Below are 21,283 nucleotides of genomic sequence, written 5' to 3' on the forward strand. Positions count from 1 at the left end.
GCAAAGTCGAGGGCGGGGCGTCACCCGGAGCAGGATTTATCTCATCCGGAACCACCTTCTCCAGCGTCGGGCCTGGCCCAAATGCCTCCTCGGAGCCCAAAGGCCAGGGTGGACCGTAGGCCCAGACTCCCTGGCCCGTCCGCCCTGGCCATCTAGAGGTTTATTTCAAGGCAGAGTAAGACACTTTGGGATTGTTTCCTCTATTGATTGTGGAAGGGCAGTGCAAGTTTGGGAACTGGATAAATGTCATTAGTGACTCTAGCTACGCTGGTTGTAAAGGATGTAGGCACACCAATTGTTGCTGAAGACGTCCTTTTAGCCACGTTTTAATATTATCAGTATGAGGCTCTAAAACAGTTCTCAGCTTTGCACATAGAATGACCTGGGGAAATTTAAAAAATCACTAATGCTTAGAGATTTTGATTACTCCTAGAGAATTCGATTTAATTGAACTGGGATGGGACTCAGGCATTGGTATCTTTTTAAAAGCTTCCCAGGTGATGTGCCAGGGCAAGGAACGATTGCTATGGGCATTTGTAATGTCCTAGACACAAAACAATACAAACGACAGGAAAACATAAAGCTTTTCCAATTTTTTTTAAAGTTTATTTTTATTTATTTTGAGAGAGCAAGCTGGGGAGGGGCAGAGAGAGAGGGAGGCAGAATCCCAAGTAGGCTCCACACCTTTGAAATCAGGAACCGTGAGATCATGACCTGAGCCAACATCAAGAGTCAGTTGCTTAACCGACTGAGGCACCCAGGTGCCCCCCCAAACAACTTTATTCTTTTTTTTTTTTAACTTCTTTAAATTTATTTTTGAGAGACAGAGACAGAGCATGAATGGGGGAGGAGCAGAGAAAGAGGGAGACACAATCCGAAGCAGGCTCCAGGCTCTGAGCTGTCAGCACAGAGCTTGATGTGGGGCTCGAACCCACAAACTGAAGTCATGACCTGAGCTGAAGTTGGAGGCTCAACCGACTGAGCCAGCCAGGCACCCCAAAACAATTTTAAAGATCAGTTTAAGGAAGTAAAATCAGAGATTAACAAAAATACTGCTCATGTTTTCTCTGAAGAGAAATCACTTTATAGCTTTTCTGGTTAATTTCCCCAATAGTTTTAGGATGAAGGAAAAGGTCTGAAATCACTCCTTTGATTCTCTCTGCTGCTTGGAGCACCCCAATGCAGTATCCTGTCTCCATCTCAGCCCTACACTGGAATTGGGAAAGCTCTGCCCCTGAGCTTCTCTTGTGGTCTCAGATGGCTGTCACCTGGAGCCTACCAACACAACAGTGGTCTATGACTGAAATGGTGACAAAGCTGTAGCCTTTTACTGGAGATGGCTTTGCACAGGGCTGAGACCCTCACATATAATTTAAGGGAAGACTTCTCCTCCCTTTTAGGTTAAGGAAATGTGAGAAAATGTCCAATTCCTTCACTATCTATTCCCTCTGGAAAGGAGAGCGGAAGAGGTAAGAGGAATCTCTCCAGGTCATCACTGGTCACTCAGTATTTTCAGTCCTCACTACCTCAGGAGTTCAGGCTCCCTCACTTAGAATAAATATCATTTATACAGTTTGGCTGTCATGAATCCCATCACATTAGTTGTGATGAGTTGTGAGAACAAATTGTGTGAACTTGTAAGAGTTCAAGCCATGGGGTGCCTTGCTGCCTCAGCTGGTAGAACATGCGACTCTTGATCTCAGGGTTGTGAGTTCAAGCCCCACGTTGCATGTAGAGTCTACTTTAAAAAATTTTTAATTTAATTTAAAGAGAGTTAAAGCCAAGAAGATGTCATATTCTCTCATTGGTGCAGAAGTATCCTGGCTATATCCCATTAACTAGAAACTGTCCTCCATAGAATTGATCTTCATAGAAGACATTTAAAGTTTCCTAACATACCTACCCAGTCTCTTCAATAGTCTGTAGGGTGACCTCAGGGTTTTTTCTGGAGTCTCACTCTTGCTTTCAAGAACATCAGCTCCACCAGACAGCACCACCACTGTCATTAGGAAGTACAGCTGACCCTTGAACAACGGGTGTTTTATTATATGCAAATCCATTTATATGCAGACGTTTTTCAATAAGTATATTGGAAAATTTTGGGGGGATTTGTGACAATTCGAAAAAACTTGCAAATGAACCATGTGGCCTAGAAGTATAAAAAAATTAAGTTAGGTATGTCATGAATGCATAAAATATATATACATACTAATCCATCTTGCCATTTATTACCATAAAAAATATACAAATTATAAAAAGTCAAAATTTATTAACTCCCTCTCACAAATACTTACAGACTGTATGTACATGGTGCCATTTGCAATCAGAAATGTAAACAAGAATAAAGATGTAGTATTAAATCTTAACTGCATACAATTTACTACAGAACATACTGTTCTACTGTGATAATTAGTTAGCCAACTGCTGCTGCTTTTGTGGTGAGCTTAAAACCCCATGCGATGCTAATCATCTCTTTGTGAGTAGTCTCTGGTAAATTGCTTATCACAGTAAAAAGTGACTGACTTCTCATGGTCCTCACCTTTAAGTAGTTAAGTTTTGGGGAATCCAAAGTTTTACGTGGATTTTCAACTCCACAGGTAGGGGGTGGGAGTGGAATTGGTGCCCCAACCCCTAGGCTGTTCAGGGGTCAACTGTATTGCGTCTACTTAGCCAAGCAAGTGATTACATCCATGTGCTTCTGGCTAAGCCTTGTGTCTACGACACTCACAGAGCAAACCATTGTGGCTACTTAGTAAAACATTTTAAGGTTATCATTCCAAACTCTGTTTTAATCCACTTACTGACTTATATTTGAATATTGGGACAATCCTTTCCAATATGTCACCTTTTTGTGCTCGCTTCGGCAGCACATATACCAATATGTCACCTTTTTGCTTATAGAATTACCAAGAAATAAATCTTAGTCTTTTGGAATAACAAATGCCAGTCCCATGATGGCTCTGCTGCCCTGCAGGACAATGCTTCAAACCTTGGGCGTTGCCATAAACCACACATTACCCTGCACCTTCTGTCACCCTCTAGGTCTGGGGCTCCTCTAAACCTCAGCTTTCTATTTTGTCTGGGTGCATGATTTTCATGGACTCAGCATGTCCTCTCCATAACAGTAGCAGCAAGGACTAGTGGGGACTGGAGCAATGGTAAAATAAAACCTCTTGTTCTTCCCCAGATGTCTTTTCTTTCATAGTTTTAGGGGACATTTCAGAACTTGAGGTGCTGCTAAAGTGAAAATGCCTAATTGTGCCCGGAGGCTGGGATCTGTTCCCTGCCCTGTTGCTATTTTACTTGTGTGACTAGGGGAAAATCCCTTAATGACCCTTTCAGCACTTTCCCCCTCCTACAAGTACAAGATATCTAATGTGAAATACTCTGAGCTAATAATGAGAACACTCAGTCCCTCCCTGGAAAGTCTGAAGTTTTCCTTCCTGCCTTTATTACTTTGCAGGTCCTGGTAAGGCAGATGGTTTTTTTGCTCTGCTGGAAAATTTCATCTGTGGTCTTGTATCATCTGTGTCTCTCCTGGTTCCTGTCTCTCATTTTAACATTTGATCAAACCCTACTTTCCATGCCAGGAGCCATGGCCCCAAATGAGACCAAGGCAACAAGGAACAACATACAGGACATGGTCTTTCTCTTTGCTGGGTCCTCCCCTGTGAGCATTTAGGGGCTTGAAAGTGGGCGCACCTCCCTGACTAGGCCTTGTATTCCCCATTCCAGGTGAGGATGCTGCTCAGATCAGCTCTTCTAAATAGCTCATACTTCCTGTTATTAGGCCGGGGGAGGGCGGGGAGGGGACAAAAACCTTACTAATACAATGAGCCCTTGTAAGTTTAAAAAAAGAAAATTCCAGATGCTTCCTCTGAAAACCCTCAATAATCACCTTAAGAAAAAGGGGAAAATAGTCAGGAGCATAAACCTTGGAATAAGACTGGGGTTGGAATCGCCCCACCCTCTACTTTCCAGCTGTGGCAATTACTGTACTTACTTTAACAGGTCTTTGGTTTCCTTACCTATAAAAGCGGTTTTCTCATCTGGTTATTGTGAAAACTAAGTGAGATAATAAAGTGCCAGCCCTATAGTTTGATAAAGAGTGGCAATTATTATTACCCAATGAAATTGGGTAGAAGGCAGGAATAATTAGCCTTAATATGGCTTACCTCTCCAGAGACTAAAGTACTACCTGATAAGAGAGAGACCCACCAACAATGGTCCAGTTTGGAAGGTAAAGTCAAAGTACCCACAGTTCCGTGTAGCAGTTCCTCCTCTTCCTTGTAACCTGTGTTGGTGTGCCCCAGGGCTCAGGGCTGGAACTCTGTTCTGTCTACACTCCCTCCCTCATTCCCTTGGTCATTTCATTCAAGCCTATGGCTTCAGACACCAACACCAACAATATGCTGGTACCTCCCAGATCTGTAGCTCTAACCCTGACCTTTGACCCTGAATTCCAGACTGATGTATCCAACTGTCAATTCCACGTTTCACTTGAATGTGAGGCGTCAAAAACTCAACCTACCCCAAACTGAGCTCTTGTTCTTCCTACCAAAACTGCTTCTCCCACATTCTTCCCTCTCTGCCCTCATCCCAGTCCATGTCTCCTGTGGCCACACAGGTACAAGTACCATCCTTCTGTGGCTGCATTATTGCAACACTCCTAACCAGCTGCGCTGCTTCTGCCCTTCCTACCTTTGGCCTATTTCCACATAGCAGCCAGAGGGATCATTTAAACATGGATGCCAAGTTATATTATTCTATTTAGAGCCTTCCAATGGCTTTCCATCTCCCTCCTTACAGAAACCAAACTCATTTCACAAAGAGTGCATATCTTGTTTAATTTGTTGTCCATCTCCAATAATTACCCCACACCCATCTCCATTTGGGCAGCAAATTTTATCAGCTTTGTTTGTTCCTGGATCACCAGCACCCAATGCAGTGCCTATCCCACACAGGCCCTTCATACAGTTCTTGAATGAAGGAATGACTTCCGGACAAGATGCCTGAAAAGTGGAAAGGTAATTTTTAAGACTACTTAACCCAACAACCTCCTTTCACTGCAGATAAAGATTGCTTTATTTTAGAACGCTTTATCGGCTTTTCTGGCAGATTTCTTTGACACCATGATGTTGAATTTGGGCTATACAATCAGGTTACCTTTCTTAAAGGTCCACTGATAGAGACATCAGGTGCCAGTAACCAGAAAGCATATCAACAGTGTAGACAATCCACCTGGAAGCTTAGAGCTTGCCGTTTGAACATTAGCTGTAAGGAGATTCTGGAAATGAGCTGCAAACTGAAAGCTTTCCTGCTAGATTGGGAGATTTGCAGAGAACTTTCCAGTTCTGAGACCTCGCACAAGTCACTCTTGGCTGGATTTATTGCCTGAGATCTAGAAAGGCCCTGGGGAAGCTGGGTGGAATTTCCCTCATAAGTGAGACTACTGAACCTTGAACAGATTGTGTTTGCCTGAAATACCTGCAGAATGCCTAACTTGGAAATCCATTAGAAGAAAAGGGGACGAGCCTCTAATTCAAGGGCTTCTCTTGCACCTATCCTCGGGTCTTGGGCAAAAAGGGCTAAACCCCTGGACTGAGGGGGTCAGGAGTTAGGCGTTTGGGTGGGCCACCAGTCACTTTCCCGGAAAGCTTCGACCGGAGAAGTTTCCCTTCTACTGCCTTCACAATGACGGAAAATACGGCGGCCTCGAACCAAGCGGACTAGGGCCTTACCCACGCCCCTGGGGCAGAGAAGAACAAACCTCGCGGACGCAAAATCAACAGGGGAATGCGCGCCTTGCTCTACTCCAGAAACAGCGCCCAAAGACCAGCCAGGGCCTAAACCACAACCCCCTGCAGACCCCGCAGACCTGGGGAAGAGCGCCCTCCCATTGGACGACGGCGAGCGGCGTGCCCTCACGCTTCGCTCCCGTAGGCAGCCCCGCCCCCCCACCACGCGCGGGGCACGGCGGGAGTGGAGTCGGCGCGACCTGCAGCTGTACTCCATCTCCCGGCGGGCCGAGCGCTGAAAGCGGCAGCGCGGCGCCTTTGTGGAGCAGCGGCCCGGCGCGGAGGAAGTTCCGGTCTCCGCGACGCAGGGTCGGTGGCGGCGGCTGAGGATTAGGAGGAGCGGGCCGCGGAGGCCGCGCTGCCTCGGTAAGGGCCTGGGGCGGTAGAGAGGGCGTGCCGGACCCTGCGGGGAAGGAGCCAGCCTGCCAAGCCGCTATGGAAGTCGCGGGTCCTCGCGGCCTGGAAGCTGTGGCTTCGGTGTCGCGAGGCGGCCGCGGCCTCGCTTGGGAGGAAGAGAGCCAAGTGGCGGTGTGGTGAGGGAGGCGCCGCCCTCGGGAGGAACGCCCCGGAACGGTCGCGGGCCCGGGGCGGGGCCCGGCGGCGGCTGTAGAATTACCGGTCCAGCCTCGGGGCTGTTAGCTGCGGGGTCCCGGGCTAGCGCGTGGTTACGGTTTGGTGCTTCTGGTCTGCGGAGCCTCAGGCGGGCCCTTTCTTCCGCCTGTTTTCCTGCTTTTGCGGGAACCTGATCCAGTTCTGAGGCATCGCTCGAGAAGGAGGCCTTCTTGTGCCTAGCACGTAGCCCCGTTTTAGACCTGGCCAGACACGGGTGGGTGGGCTCAGCCCGACCACAGGGCAAGAGATCTCCGAGCCCGGCACGCGCGGTGGTAGAACCTGGTGGCGGGGGGGAGTGGTCTGGTGGGTTCTGCGCCCGTTGGGAGAATGGGAAGACGGATGTTTCTTAGTATTTACTCTTCAGAGTCCTTTTGGCGTTGTAATTCTGTTTTTCTTCTAACTTTATTATTGATGTGCTACTGGATTCAACTCTAGGGGTGCATTTTTTAGAAATGGCCTTTTAGAAAAGGCCTTGTTTTGTAAGGTACATAAACTTTAAGGGTAATTGTATTTTTTACATATTTCAGGTTTGCTTGTGAAGGTCACAGTTGCTGGATCTAAGTGAAGGGGTTCAGTAGACTCTGATGTGCCTGGTCACCTGGTTCATTTTCTGAACTCTGGATTGTGCCCTAGGTTTGTTAGTTTTCAACTTCCTGTTGAGTAATGCCACCAGTGTGAATAGTTTAATAATGTCAACATCAGCAAACTTGTGAGGATTGTAGAGAGAGATCTGAAGAACTGATGATGGGTGACGGTAGGGACTGGCAATGTCTAAAGTAACTAATGGCATGTTAGGTGAAACACAGACAAGTTGGACCTGAACCTTGTCTCATTTAATGAGCACCTAACTAGGTACTTAACCTATAGGATAGGTACTAGGTCTGGACATCTGTAACACCCTTCTTTATAGAATTCTGTTACCAGACTTGGGTTTATTTTTGTTGCCTTTAGGATCCTAGGTTCTTGAAGCCTTTCAGAGGAGACTTGTCAAGGCCTGGGTGGGGGAGGTGAGTGTGTGTTACTAAATGAACTCTTTTATTGTGGGTACTTGAGCAAGGTTATACTCTTCTGCCAGTGTTTAAATGTATAAACTGCTGTTACTCATCTGATTCGGGGTTGTATTAAGATTGAAACTATCAGCGGGGAGCCTGGGTGGCTCAGTCGGTTACCTGGCAGACTTCAGCTCAGGTCATGATCTCCCAGTTCATGGGTTTGGGCCCCATCGCTGTGCTGACAGCTCAGAGCCTGGAGCCTGCTTAAGATTCTGTGTCTCCCTCTCTTTCTCTACTGAGCTTTCCCACTCACTCTCTGTCTCTCTTAAAAATAAACAAAAAACATTAATAAAAAAAAGATTGAAACTATCAGAAAGTTCTGGAAAAACATTTTTTTTTAAGTTTATTTATTTTGAGTGAGAGAAAGCGCCGGTCAGGGAGGGGCAGAGAGAGAGGGAGAGAGCATCCCGAGCCTTTAGCACAGAGCTACATGTGGGGTTTGAACTTCAGAATCATAAGATCATGACCTGAGCCGAAGTCAGATGCTTAACCAACTGAGCCTCCCAGGTGCCCCAGAAAGTTCTGAAATTTTAAAGATCATAAATCATTCCTTGATGGATTTTTTTTTTTTTAGCTGTATATACCAAGAGCTTAGAATTAATTTTTCTGTTACACTCCCACAATACCTTCTTCATCTCATTCACTTAGTTAATGGGCATCCGTTGAACGTATTTTATAACCCTCCTATCACACTATGGGACACAGAATAGCAGAGCGAATGACTAGAGGAGCTCTGGAATCTGATAGGGTTTGAATCCCTGACTCCTTCACTAACCCAGTGACATTGGATAAACTACCTTACTTCAAATTGTGAATTACCTAACTTCATATGTGAAATGAGGTTTTTGTGAGGTTTATGTAATGCTATTAGAACAGTGCCTCGTGTGCAGAAAGTGGTTACTAAATGTTAGTTTCTTTTTTTAAAACAGATTTGTTCAGATATAATTCATAATTCATACATCATGCAGTTAACCATTTAAAGTGTATAATTCAATGCTTTTTACATATTGCTAATTTTTTACAGAGTTGCGGTAAATATATTTTGTTATGTATGTTGGAACAAAATTTGCTATTTAAATCATTAAAAAAAGGGGCGCCTAGGTGTCTCAGTTGATTGAGCGACTGACTCTTGATTTTGGCTCAGGTCATGATCTCACAGTTTGTGGGTTCAAGCTTCGTGTTGGGCTCTGTGCTAACAGTGTGGAGCCTGCTTGGGATTCTCTGTCTCTCTCTGCCCCTTCCCTGCTCTCTCTCTCAAAAGTAAATAAACATTAAAAAACAATAATAATCAGGTATACACACAAAAACTTAGTTACAAAAATCTCAAAAATAAATATTAAAAAAACTTTTTTTTAAATTTTAAGTTTATTTATTTAAGGGATCTGTACACCCAACATGGGACTTGGACTAATGACCCCAAGATCTAGAGGCGCACACTCTTCCAATTGAGCGACCCAGGTTCCCTTAAACCGTTTTTAACTGTAAAATTCAGTGCGTTAATTACATACACTGTAGTGCAACCATCACCACTCTCTATTTCCAAAATTTGTTCATTACCCCAAACAGAAATTCTGTCCATTAAGTAAGTCTCATTGTCCCCTCCCTCCAACCCTTGGTGACCTCTAATCTATATTCTGTCACTGTGATTTTGCCTGTTCTAGGTACCCCATATAAGTGAAATCATACAATATTTGTCCTTTCTTGTCTGACTTCTTTCACTTACCATAGTGTTTTCACAATCTATTCATGTCCTAGCATGTATCCAAACTTCATTCTTTTTTTACAAATTAAAAAAAAAATTTTTAATTGAGATATAATCAACATCTTCATTCTTTTTTATGGATGAATAATATTCTGTTGGTGCGTATAGACCACATTTGTTTATCTCTTGATTTGTTGGTAGACAACTCTGTTGTTTCTACCTTTTGGCTATTGAGAATCATGCTGCTATGAACATTGATATATACATATTCTGAATATTACTGTTTTATCAGATATGTGATTTGCAAATATTTTCTCCCATTCTATGGGGGTGCCTTTTTACTTTATTGATAGTGTTCTTTGATGCAGAAGAGTTTTTCATTTTGATGAAGTCCAATTTGTCTATTTTTGTTGTTGACTATGCCTTTGATATCACAGCCAAGGGATCATTGCCAAATCCAATGCATGAAGCGTTTCCCCTGTGTTTTATTGTAAGAGTTTCATAGTTTTAGCACTTACATTTAGGTCTTTGATCCATTTTGAGATAATTTTGGTATATGGTGTTGGGTAAAGGTCCCACTTCATTTTTTTGCACTTGGATATTCATTTTTCTATGACCATTTGTTGAAAAGACTGTCTTTTTCCCTTGAAAAATCTTGGTACCCTTGTTGAAAATACCCTGACCTATACGTGAGGATTTATTTTTTGGTTCTCTATTTCATTGATCTCTGTTTGTCCTTATAACAGTACCACACTGTTTGATAACTGTAGCTTTGTAGTAAGTTTTGAAATTGGGAAGTGTAAGTTCTCCAAGTATATTCTTTTTAAAAATTGTTTGGGCTATTTAGAGTCCTTTGAAATTCCATATGAATTCCAGAATGGGTCTTTCTTTTTTCTTTCTTTTCTTTTTAAGTTTACTTATTTTTGAGAGAGAGAGCAGGGGAGAGGCAGAGAGAGAAGGGGACAGAGCATCTGAAGTGGGCTCTGCGCTGACAGCAGAGAGCCTGACATGGGGCTCAAACCCATGAACCGCAAGATCATGACCTGAGCTGAAGTCAGACACTTAGACTGAGCCACCAGATGCCCCAGGATGGTTTTTTCTAAGCATTGACTTTGGAATCAAGTGGTCTTGAGTTTGTATATTTTCCTCATATCAGTTACATTGTTTGGGGGCAAGTCTCTCAACCTATTTGAGTCTCAGCTTCATGGTCTATAAAGTGGGAATAGTAACAGAGTTTACCCCGTAGAGGACTTGTGATTAAAGGAGAGAATCCATGTAAAACGCTTAACTGTGACACAGCACTCAGCTATGCTTATCTTTCTCTCTCTCATTTCCGGGAGTAGGAATAGACATACTCAGGAAGGTCCTTTCCAGCTTGATGTTACTGTGATTTAGTTTATTAAAAAAACTGTTTTTTAAAGAGAGATAGCATGTGCATGGGGGGGGGGGGGGGCGGAGAGGGAGACTATCTTAAGCAGGCTTCAAGCCCAGTGCAACACGGGGCTTGATCTCACGACTCTGAGATCATGACCTGAGCTGAAATCAAGAGTCAGGCACTTAACTGACTCAACCACCCAGGTGCCCCAATGTTATTATGATTTTAAATACCGGAGCATAGTAGCAGTAATAATATTTAAAACATTGTTTTAGAATTCTTCAAAACTCTTTTTTTGGGGATGTAGTTTACATATCATGAAATTCCTCCACAGTATGTGTTCAGTTTGATATAGTCATCACTGCTGTTCAGAATTAGAATATTTCTAACACCTCAAATAATCTTTAGTTCCTGTTTGTTGTTTATCTCCACTTTTCATTTCACTCCAACTGCAAGTTCTAGCATCCACTGATGTGCTTTCTGTCTCTGTAGTTTTATGTTTTCTAGAAATTGCATGTAATTGGAGTTAACACAGTTCTCAGTCTTTTATGCCTGGTTTCTTTCACTTGCATTGTTTTTTGTGGTTCATCCATTTTGTTGCATTCCTTTTTATGGTTGTATCTCGTTGTGTTTATCCATTCACCTGTTGAGGGACATTTGAACTGTTCCAGTTGGAGGCTATTGTGAACAATGGGGCTATGAATATGATTGCTTCTTATGCAATGATCTCATTTACTCCTGATAGTAATCATATGAGATAGGTACCATTATTCTTATTGTATAGGAGAGCTTTGAGGCATATAGAAATTAAATAACTTATCACGGGTGCAATAGTTAGAAAACGAGTGTTTTTTAAAAAATTTTTTTTAACGTTTATTTATTTTTGAGAGAGAGAGACAGAGTATGAGCAGAGGAGGGGCAGAGAGAGAGGGAGACACAGAATCTGAAGCAGGCTCCAGGCTCTGAGCTGTCAGGACAGAGCCTGACATGGGACTCGAACTCGTGAACCATGAGACCATGACCTGAGCTGAAGTTGGACGCTTGCTTAACTGAGCACCAGAAAACTGGAGTTTTGATCGAAACCCAGGCATTCTGACTCTAAAATACATACACTAGGCCAGTGGTCTTGAAACCCTTTTATTATTGGACCACTTAAAATTTTAAAAATTTGGGGTGCCTGGCTGGCTCAGTCGGTTGTGTGTCCGACTTCGGCTCAGGTCACGATCTCACGGTCTGTGAGTTCGAGCCCCGCGTCGGGCTCTGTGCTGACAGCCCGGAGCCTGGAGCCTGCTTCGGATTCTGTGTCTCCCTCTCTCTCTGCCCCTAACCCACTCTCATTCTGCCTCTGTGTCTCTCAAAAATAAATAAACATTAAAAAAATTTTTTTTTTTAATTTACCCCCCCTAAAATGCTGAAAAACCTATTACCACCTTGAACATGTTTAAGTTGGATTTGGAAATAATCTCCTCGATAATGGCACCAAAGGCATAGTCAACAAAATGAAAAGTAGACAAATTGAACTTTATCAAAATGAAAAACCTTTCATCAGAGAACACTGGCAACAGAGTCAAAAGGCAACCCACAGAATGGGAGAAAATATTTGTAAATCGCATATCTGATAAGGAATTAACATCTGGAATATACAGAAAACTTCTAAACTCAACAACAACAAAAATACGGCCTGATTTAAAAATGAGCAAAAGACTTGAATAGACATTTCTCCAAAGAAAGATATATAGATGGCCAATAAGCCCATGGAAAGACTCTCTACATTATGAATGATTAGGGGAAATGCAAATCAAAATGACAGATGCAACTTCACACCCATTAGGATGGTGTGATTATCAAAATAACCATTTTGATTGTTAGAATCCCAAGTAGGCTCTACATTGTCAAAACAAAAACACTTCCAAAACAGAAAATAACAAGTGTTGGTGATGATGTGGAGAAATTGAAGCTTGTATTATTCTGGTAGGGCTGCTATACCACGATACCACAGATGGGGTGAATTAAACAACAGAAGTGTATTTTCTCCCATTCTAAGATCAAGGTGCCAGCAGGGTTGGGTTTTGGTGAGGCTTGCAGAAGGCTGCCTTCTTGCTGTGTTGTCACACAAACATTCCTCTGTGCATACATTCGTAGTATCTCTTCCTCTGACATCAGACCTATTGGATTAGGGTCCCACTCTTAAGACCTCATTTAATCTTATGTCCATAAAGGCCTTCTCTTCACATACTGGGCCACCTGAAGCTGAGAGTTAAGCATATGAATGGGGGGGCGAGACACAGTTCAGTCCATGACTGAAGGTGCTCTGTTGGTGGGAATGTAGAATGATGTAACTGGTGTGGAAAACAGTGTGGTGATTCCTCATAAATTAAAAACATTACCATATGATCCAGCAATTCCACTTCTGGGTATATGTCGAAAATAATTCAGAGCAGGGTCTCAGAGATATTTGTACACCCAGGTTCATTATTCACAGTAGCCGAAAGATGGAAGTAACCCAAGTGTCCATCAGTGGATGAATGGATAAACAAAATGTGGTATATACATACATTGCAATATTACTCGGCCTTAACAAGTAATGAAATTCTAATAGATGTTGCAGTGTGGCTGAACTTGAAGATATGCTAAGTGAAGAAAGCTAGTCTCACGAAAGGACAAATATTGTATGGTTCCACTAATATTATGAGGTACTTAGAGTAGTCAGAATCAGAGACAAAAAATAGAATGGTGGTTTCCAGGGGCTGGTTTGAGAGGGGAATGAGAGTTACTGTTTAACGAATACAGATTTTCAGTTTTGAAGATGAAAAAAGTTCTGTGGATGGATGGGGATGATGGTTACACAACAGTGTGAAGATACATAATGCCACTGAATTGTACACTTAAATATGGTTAAAATGGTAAATTTTATATGTGTAACAATTTGTAAAAATAATTTTTTAAAGTTTATTTTGACAGAGAAAGCGTGAGTAGGGGAGGAGCTGGGGTGGAAGGAGAGAACCCCAAGCAGGCTCTACATTGTCAGCGCAGAGCCCCATGTGAGGCTTGAACTCAATAACCGTGAGATCATGACCTGAGCTGAAGTTGGATGCTTAACCAACTGAAGCCACCCAGGCACCCCTGTAAAAATAACTTTTATAAAAGAAGGATCTTACTGATTCTCCTTTTCCACCTCCCCTTTCTACTAATCCTTCTCTCCAGTTTACCAAAAAGGCATCTCTCTATTTGAAATCTAATTATATAAAGTACACTACCCCAGGGATGGAAACCCTCAGAACATCAATCTGTATGTGTTTATTTCATCTTTTGAAGGATGTTTGGGTTGACTTCATTTTTTTTTTTTTTTAATTTTTTTTTTTAACGTTTATTTATTTTTGAGACAGAGAGAGACAGAGCATGAACGGGAGAGGGTCAGAGAGAGGGAGACACAGAATCTGAAACAGGCTCCAGGCTCTGAGCTGTCAGCACAGAGCCCGACGCGGGGCTTGAACTCATGGACTGTGAAATCATGACCTGAGCTGAAGTCGGCCGCTCTTACCGACTGAGCCACCCAGGCGCCCCAGGGTTGACTTCATTTTTAAGCTATTATGAATAAAGCTTTTGTGAACATTTTTGTACAAGTTTTTTGTTTTCACTTATGTAAATACTGTACTTAGAAGTGAAATTGCTGTGTCATAGGGTAGTGTTTGTCAGACCAATTTCTAAAGTGGTTGTACCATCTTACATTCTTTCCAGTAATGCATAAGAGTTCTGATTGCTGAAAATCCTTGTTTATTTCCTGTTGTAAGTCTTTTTAATTTTAGCAGTTCTGGTGGGTGTGTACTAGTATCTCGTGGTTTTATTCTGTTTTCCTTATGACTAATAGTAAGTATTTGTCAGATATGTGTTATAAATATTTACTCCTTTTCCCTAGTTTGCCTATTTATTTTTAAGCAGTGTCTTTTGAGGAACAGGTTTTAATTTTAATCTTTTTCTTTTATAAATGCTTTCTGGATCCTTTCTGTTGATACCAAGCTCAAAAAGATTTTCTCTTGGGGCACCTGGGTGGCTCATTTGGTTAAGCATCCAACTCTTGATTTCAGCTCAAGTCATGATCTCAGGGTCATGAGATTGAGCCCTGCTTTGGGCTTAGTGCTGGGCATGGAGCCTGTTTGAGATTCTGTCTCCTCTGCCCTTCTTGCAATCAGGGTGTGTTCGTTTACTCTCTCTCTCTCTCTCAAAAAAAAAATTTTTTTTCCCGTGTGTTTTCTTTTGGAAGCTTTATAGTGGAGTTTCTACATTTATGTCTGATCCATTTTTAATTAGCTTGTAAGTGTAGTGTAATGGTAGGCAAAGCAAGTGCCATTAAAGGGGAATCAGGATATGGTTCTGGAGAAGGAGACTGAGAAACAGATGTCACATCTAGGGATGGCAGCAGGCATGTAAATTCCCCATTCCAAATCTGAGGACTCTTTAGAGGCCTCATAATTGGAATTAATACATTTAAATCTTTTTTTTTTTAAAGCTTAGTCCTATTTAAAAAAATAATTTTTTAAAAATGTTTATTTATTTTTGAGAGAAAGAGACAGAGCATGAGGGGGAGAGTGACAGAGAGAGGGAGACACAGAATCGGAAGTAGGCTCCAGGCTCCGAGCTGTCAGCCCAGAGCCCGATGCGGGGCTTGAACTCACGAACCGTGAGATCATGACCTGAGCTGAAGTCGGACGCTCAACCAACTGAGCCACTCAGGTGCCCCAATACATTTAAATCTTTAAATGGAAAATTTGTGAGGGACATGGGTGCTGCCAGCAGTCACTAATTCCATCTCCCATCGTGCGTATTAAAGTTGCTACTGTTTAACAACTTTGGTTGGGTCTTGCTTGGGTAGGTGCTTAGACCAACCGTTGCCTGTTGATGCCCCCTTAATGTTCTTAACTGAGACTCAAAGCATTTACTTTGGAAAAATTAGAGTGTTTGATGCAGGATCAAGCTGCTGCATTCGGCAGATACGCTAATAGAATAGGACTTCTGGTTCTGCTTTGTTGGCTTTTGGAACTGAAGTCATGATTAAAAAGGATGGTCCTGGGTATTGGAATTAAGTTGCTAGAGGTGAAATTCGTGGAACTTTGCAAGATGGACCAGAGTGGAAGCATTTGCCAAGAATATTTTTATTAAAGGTGGAGGAAGCTTGAAAATAATCAGCTACCATCATAGCTCCAATCATAAAGAATGCTGACCTACCTTGGGGAGGCTTTTCTGCCAAACAGCTTCCAGGAAACCAGTCTAGGTTCTAGGGGAGTGTGATTGCAAAGTTGAACTTAAAGGATTTGAGGGAAGAGTATCACTAGGAGTATAGCCTAAAGCTTAGTATAATGCTCACCATCTCCAGAACAGGCGACCCTGTTCAACCGCTATTCATATGGAACCGTTTTTCACTTCAGTCTTCCAAAACTCTCATTTGACTATTTACTACTTATCCAGATCTGTAACTGCATTGGTTTCATATGCTAGTCTTCAGAATTCACCAAAGGGACCTTTTACTGACTGGTGAGTAGCATGTGTTGGAGTGGGATCTAGGCAGTTGAGGTGGTAGGCCCTTCTCAATCCCACTTGACGGTTCATGGCCAGCCACAGTTTGTATGGAATTGATGTTTTAATATCATTTATTTTCAGGGTTAAATGACATGGTAGGTAACTTGTTATCACTCCATAGTAGATTTTGACTTTCTTGGCTCCTGTCTTTATGCATATATCAACCAGTGTTTTTGCTGGGATCTGATAAGCTTCAGCGTTTATAGCTTTGACTTGGCATTGGGTTCATTCTCCACTGCCAGTTCTGCTTACCGGAAGTGGCCCTGGCTTCATGCCTGCAGCTCAACAGTTTTTGCCTATTTAAAGTTTGAGAACAGTTTGAGATCTTTACAGTCCAAGACCCATAGCCACTTGCTATGCTGAATTAACTGCCTGTCTGTAAGAACTCCATCCATCCTGAGTAAAACTTTGGAGGGAACTACTACTACTAGATGGTTTCACAAATCTTTCGCCCTATTCCCACCAGCAGTGTATGGGCATTCTAATTTTTCCACATCCTCATCAACTTACCTTTTTTTCATAGCCACTCTAGTGGATGTGAAGTGGTATCTCATTGTGGTTTCGATGTGCATTTCCTTTATGGGTAATGTTGAACATTTTTCCTATGCTTGTTGACCATTTGTATGTCATCTTTAGGGGAATGTCTACTCATGCCCTTCTCCCATTTTGTTTATTGGGTTGTCTTTTCTTATTGAGTTATGGAAGTTATTTATATAGGGACGCCTGGATGGCTCAGTGGGTTAAGCACCCGACTCTTGATTTCTGCTCAGGTCATGATCTCACAGTTGAGATCGAGCCCTGTGTGAGGCTCTGTGCTGGCAGTGTGGAGCCTACTTGGGATTCTATCTTTGTCCCTCTCTCTGCCTCTTCTCTGCTGATGTGCGTTCTCTCTCTCTGTGTCTCTCTAAATAAACATTTATTTTAAAAGTTATTTATATATTGTAGATATAAATCCCTTATTGAGTATATGATTTGCACACATTTTTTTCCATTCTGTGAGCTGCCTTTTCACTTTCTTGGTATCTTTTAAAGCACTAAAGTTTTAAATTTTGATGATTGCCAATTTATTTTTCCTTTTGTTATTTTTCATATCTGTCTTATCTATGAAACCATTGCCTACTCTGAGGTCATAAAGATTTATGCCAGTTTTTTTTTTTTTTTAAAGAAAAATTTTTAAGTTTTTTTTAACTGTTCATTTGTTTTTCAGAGAGAGAGAGAGGGAGGGAGGGAGAGTATGAGCAGAGGAGGGGCAGAGAGAGAGGGAGACACAATCCGAAGCAGGCTCCAGGCTCTGAGCTGTCAGCACAGAGCCCTATGCGAGGCTTGAACCCATGAACAGTGAGATCATGACCTGAACTGAAGTCGGACGCTCAGCCAACTGGGCCACCCAGGTGCCCCCCTTTTATGTTAATTTTTTAAATATGTTTATTTATTTTAAGGTGGGGGAGCACAGGGAAGGGAGGGGCAGAGAGAGAAAGAATCCCAAGCAGGCTCTGTGCTGTCTGCGCAGAGCCCAAGGTGGGGCTCAATCCCATGAACCATGAAATCATGACCTGAGTTGAAATCAAGAGTTGGACACTTAAAGGACTAAACCACCCAGGTGCCCCATTGAGTTAATTTTTATAAATGGCATGATACAGGGGTCCAACTTCATTCTTGTGCTTGGTGACATGTTGTCTTAGTACCATTTGTTAAAAAGACTGTCCTTCGTTGAATGGTCTTTGGCACTCTTGTCTAAAATACTTGATCCTAAATGTGAGGATTTATTTCTGAACTCTGAATTCTGTCCCACTGATCTTACGGCCATCCTTATGCCAGTGCCACACTGTCTTGATTAGTGTAACTTTGTATTAAGTTTTAGAATCTGCAAGTTTGAGTCCTCGAACTTTGTTATATATACAGGCATATCTTGTTTTGTTGCATTTTACAGATACTGCATCTTATACAGATTGAAGGTTTGTGGCAACCCTGAGTGGAGTAGGTCTATCAGCACCATTTTTCCACCGGTATTTGCTCATTTTGTCTCTGTATCATATTCTGGTGATACAGTATTTCATACTTTTCATTATTATTTGTCATGGTGATCAGTGATTACAGTTTGCTAAAAGCTGAGATGATGGTTAGCATTTTTTAGCAATAAAGTATTTTTAACTGAGGTATGTACATTGTTTTTTTAGACATAATGCTATTGCACACTTAATAGATGGCAGTACAGTGTAAACATAACTTTTATATGCCCTGGGAAACCACAAAATTCATTTCAATCACTTTACTGCAATATTCACTTTATTGCAGTAACCTGGAACCAGATCTGCACTATCTCCAAAGTTTGCCTGTATTCTTTTCTGTTTTGCACAAGTGATACGATGTTACGAATAGTTATTTTGCACATATTTTAAAACTTAATGTATAATAACATCCTAGATCAACTAGCATAGCTACCTTATTTTTTGAGAGTTGCATGGTATTTTAATAGTGTAGTATACTCAATTGATGGTTTAGATTTTATAATCTTTTGCTATTATAAACAGTGCTGCAATATGTGCATTTGTAAATATGTCACCTCACACTGTAAGTTTCTAGGGAATGCATTCCTAGAAGAGGAACTGGAAAGTCAGGGGCAATATGTATTTAAAAGTTTGTGAATTGTACTCCCCTCTCTCTCTGCCCCACCCCTGCTTGCACTCTGTCCCTCTCTTTCAAAAATGAATAAACATTAAAAAAATTTAAAAAGGCGGGGAGTGTCTGGGTGGCTCGTTGGTTGAGCATCCGACTTCGGCTCAGGTGATGATCTCATGGTGTGAGTTTGAGCCGCGTGGGGCTCTGTGCTGACAACTCAGAGCCTGGAGCCTGCTTTGGATTCTGTATCCCTCTCTCTCCACCCCATCCCTGCTTGTGCTCTCTCTCTTTCAAAAATGAATAAACATTTAGAAAAAAATTTTTTTAAGTTTGTGAATTGTAGTTTTCCTTATGTTACTGACTTTTAACTTCATCCCCATTGGTCAGAGAAGATACTTAAATGGTATCTTTTTTTTTTAAGTTTATTTATTTATGTTGTGAGGAACAGAGACAGCGTGAGTGGGGAAGGGGTGGGGTGGAGAGAGAATCCCAAGCAGGCTCTGCACTCTGTGCAGAGCTGGATGCGGGACTTGAACTCATGAAACCGCAAGATCATGCATGACCTGAGACAAAACCAAGAGTCTGATGTTTAACCAACAGCCACCCAGGTGCCCCAGTATCTTTTTATATCTATTGAGACCTATTTGTGGTTTAACAAATGGTCCATCCTGGAGACTAGTCCGGGTGCACTTGAGAAAATGTGATTCTGCTACTTTTGCATAGAGTGTTCTGTTTGTGTCTATTAGATCTCTAATTGTGTTAAGCTATTTCCTTTTATTCTGTCTGGTTGACCAATTAATGAAAGTGGGGTTTGAAATTTCCAGTTATTAGAGAACTGTTGATTTTTCTCTTCACATTTTCAGTTTTTGCTTCATATATTTTGAGAATCTGTTATTAGGTGCTTAATATTTATGATTTATCTTCTTGCTGTATATTTTGAACCTTTTAGTTAATATCTGATGTCATCCTTTGTCTTTCATAAACTTTGGACTCAAAGTCTGTTTTGTCTGAGGGGTGCCTGGGTGATTCAGTTGGTTAAGCATCCGACTCTGAATTTCGGCTCAGGTCATGATCTCACGGTTCATGAGTTCGAGTCCCACATCGGGCTCTGCACTGACTGCAGAACCTGCTTGAGATTCTCACTCTCTCCCTCTTTCTCTGCCCCTTCCCCACACGCGTGTCCGTGCAGTCATTCTCTCTCAAAAATAAACATTAAAAAAAAGTCTATTTTGTCAGATATTAATCTAGCACCTCAGCTTTCATTTGGTTACTATTTGCATGGAATATCTTTTCTGTCTTTTCACTTTCAACCTATTTGTGTCTTTGGATCTAAACTGAGTCTCTTTAAACATATACAGCTTATACAGTTATACAACATATACACAGCATATACAGTTGATACTTGAATGGCATGGTGGGTTGGGGCACCAACTCCATGCACTGATGAAAATCCATGTATAATTTTTAAATCCCCAAAACTTAACTACTAATAGCCTACTGTTGACTGGAAGCCTCACTGACAACTGAAAAAGTCAGCACATATTTTGTATATGTATTATATGCTGCTGTATTCTTTTTTTTTTAATGTTCATTTTTGAGAGAGAGTGCGAGCAGGTGAGGGGCAGAGAGAAGAGGGAGACAGCAAATCTAAAGCAGGCCCCGTGTGGTCAGTGCAGAGCCTGATGTGAGACGATCATGACCTGAGCTGAAACAGGCTGCTTAACCAACTGAACTACCCAGGCACTCCAGTATATACTGTATTCTTTTTTTTTTTCAACGTTTTTTTTTTTTTTTTTTATTTTATTTTTGGGTCAGAGAGAGACAGAGCATGAACGGGGGAGGGGCAGAGAGAGAGGGAGACACAGAATCTGAAACAGGCTCCAGGCTCCGAGCCATCAGCCCAGAGCCTGACGCGGGGCTCGAACTCACGGACCGCGAGATCGTGACCTGGCTGAAGTCGGACGCTTAACCGACTGCGCCACCCAGGCGCCCCTATACTGTATTCTTAAGGACGAGGTAAGCTAGAGAGAAAATATTATTAAAATCTCAAGGAAGAGAAAATACACATAGTACTGTTTTTTTAATCAATACCATCTATTTAATTGTTTACAAAAATGAATTGTTAGTATCTATATCAATATTGTCTTTTTATCAATAGTACCTTATCAGTATTATCATAACTTATATGATAAAAACAGTGTCGATGTTTATACATATTATTAACAGTAGATATCAAAAACAAAAAGATAATGGGGCGCCTGGTTGGTTCAGTTGGTTAAGCGTCCAACTTCGGCTCAGATCATGATCTCACTGTTTGTGAGTTTGAGCCCCCTGTTGGGCTCTGTGCTGACAGCTTAGAGCCTGGAGCCTGTTTTGGATTCTGTGTCTCTCTCTCTCTGCCCCTTGTCTATATGCACTCTGTCTCTCTCAAAAAATAAACATTTAAAAAAAGAATATATAAAAAATTCATATTTATTTACAGGTACTAATGATTCATGCAGTGGCACCAAGGAAGCAACAATATGATTGCTTTATGGTAGCCTAGCCTGTA

At 41.9% G+C, this 21,283-nt stretch overlaps 1 protein-coding gene and 1 long non-coding RNA gene across 5 annotated transcripts in view; one reads left to right on the forward strand and one right to left on the reverse strand.

Annotated features, from left to right (window-relative positions):
* Nucleotides 1-2,474: 2,474 nt before the first annotated feature.
* LOC128775617 (uncharacterized) lies at nt 2,475-5,943 on the reverse strand. The gene is made up of 3 exons (XR_008420483.1): nt 5,771-5,943; nt 2,888-5,012; nt 2,475-2,845 (listed from the first exon to the last, which is right to left on the reverse strand). It is a non-coding gene; the product is annotated as an uncharacterized LOC128775617 (long non-coding RNA).
* A 78-nt stretch (nt 5,944-6,021) lies between these two features.
* The window catches only part of RBM6 (RNA binding motif protein 6), a 104,871-nt gene continuing 89,609 nt past the window's right edge, over nt 6,022-21,283 (forward strand). For 2 of the 4 annotated variants that reach the window (XM_019416880.2, XM_019416883.2), the window contains exons 1-2: nt 6,022-6,164; nt 6,938-7,043. The gene's annotated coding sequence lies outside the window, so the exon portion shown is untranslated. The remainder of the gene's footprint in view (nt 6,165-6,937; nt 7,044-21,283) is intronic. The other 2 variants (XM_019416881.2, XM_019416882.2) reach the window with 2 other exon arrangements.

This window comes from Panthera pardus, unplaced genomic scaffold, assembly GCF_024362965.1.
Source record: "Panthera pardus isolate Hobbes unplaced genomic scaffold, ASM2436296v1 HiC_scaffold_8, whole genome shotgun sequence".
NCBI lineage: Eukaryota > Metazoa > Chordata > Mammalia > Carnivora > Felidae > Panthera > Panthera pardus.